The 1,608-nt window shown below is 38.1% G+C and overlaps 1 non-coding gene across 1 annotated transcript; it reads left to right on the forward strand.

Annotated features, from left to right (window-relative positions):
• Positions 1 to 425: 425 nt before the first annotated feature.
• Positions 426 to 507, forward strand: TRNAS-GCU (transfer RNA serine (anticodon GCU)). Its single transcript has one exon. It is a non-coding gene; the product is annotated as a tRNA-Ser (tRNA).
• The last annotated feature ends 1,101 nt before the right edge of the window (positions 508 to 1,608 follow it).

Here is a 1,608-nt window from a genome sequence, read left to right on the forward strand (position 1 = left end):
GTCAGAAATTTCAAGTTATTTACAAATGGGAAAAAGGCTTGGGATACAAAAGAATTCAAAATCAACCCAAAAATTTATACAACTAATTGATGTCCCAGGTCCAATACAACTAACATACACTCTGGGTCGACACCCCTCTGTCCTAGTAGAGCTCCCAAGCATCTCCCCACCTTGACCAGTACACTAGAAAGTTGAAAGGTGTAAGTATGAAAATATACTTAGTAACCAACCTACTTGTAGGCCCTCATCGCTTCCTTCTTCTACTAGGTTTCCACGACTTTCTTTTGGTTTATAGGAAGTTCGAGCTTACCCTTTACTGTGCTCTAAGCTACCGTGTAGGTCCTGAAGTTGTAATTGATTCCTCATTAAGCATCTACCTTTGTTGTCCCTAGTGCCTCTTCGAGATTCGTTCCTAAAACAAAAAAGTCGCTTTGACCGAGTGGTTAAGGCGTGTGCCTGCTAAGTACATGGGGTTTTCCCGCGAGAGTTTGAATCTCTCAGGCGACGAAAAGTTCATTTTTTTGTACTAGCCAAAGGCCACCGCTAAAACACGTTGTCCACTTTGGCCCGTTACCTCACGATCTCATAGAGGTATTCACACTCTTATATATGGAATATTTTTTACCTCGCGATCTCATAGAGGTATTCACACCCTTATATATGGAATGTTTTGTTCCCCTCTCAAACCGATGTTGGATCTAGGATGGAAGCGATGAAAAGACAAATTTTTTAAACTTTAAAAGACATACAACACCTGTGTAAAAAATTTCAAGTTATATACAAACAGGAAAAAGGGTCTGGGATACAAAAGAATTCAAAATAAACCCAAAAAATTATACAATTAATTCATGGCCCAGGTCGAATACAACTAACAACACTCCGGGTCGACACCCCTCTATGATAGTAGAGCTCCCGAGCATCTCCCCACCTTGACCTGTACACTAGAAAAGGAGAAAGGTGTAAATATAAAAATATACTTGGTAACCAACCTACTTGTAGGCCCTCATCGCTTCCTTCTTCTACTAGGTTTCCACAACTTTCCTTTGGTCTATAGGACGTTGGGCTTACCCTTTACTCCTCTCTAAGCTACCGTGTATGTCCCAAAGTTGTAATTGATTCCTCATTAATCATCTACCTTTGTTGTGCCTAGTGTCTCTTCGAGATTCGTTCCTAAAACAAAAAAGTCGCTTTGGTTGATTGGGTAAGGTGTGTGCCTGTTAAGTACATGGGGTTTTCCCGCGAGAGTTTGAATCTCTCAGGTGACGAAAATTTCATTTTTTTGGTCACCGCTAAAACATTTTCTATCACTAACATTTTCAATTATGCAATCACTAATATTTTCAATTATGCAATTATTTTTATGAAATATAACTCTAAAACCTTTTATCACATAATTGACTAATGCTCAGTAACGGTTTAAAAGTACATTTTCAATAAGAGTACAAGTGTCATTAGCTACAATATCCTTATCAATTATTTTACCATTCTTGTTATCACCAAAGGTTACTAAGTCACAAGTGTCATTAGCTATAGTATCCTCATCAATTATTTTACCATTCTTGTTATCATCGAAGGTTATTAAGTCACAAGTGTCATTAGCTACAGTAC

The sequence above is a fragment of the Cucurbita pepo genome, chromosome 16, assembly GCF_057944985.1.
Source record: "Cucurbita pepo subsp. pepo isolate OVF chromosome 16, ASM5794498v1, whole genome shotgun sequence".
NCBI lineage: Eukaryota > Viridiplantae > Streptophyta > Magnoliopsida > Cucurbitales > Cucurbitaceae > Cucurbita > Cucurbita pepo.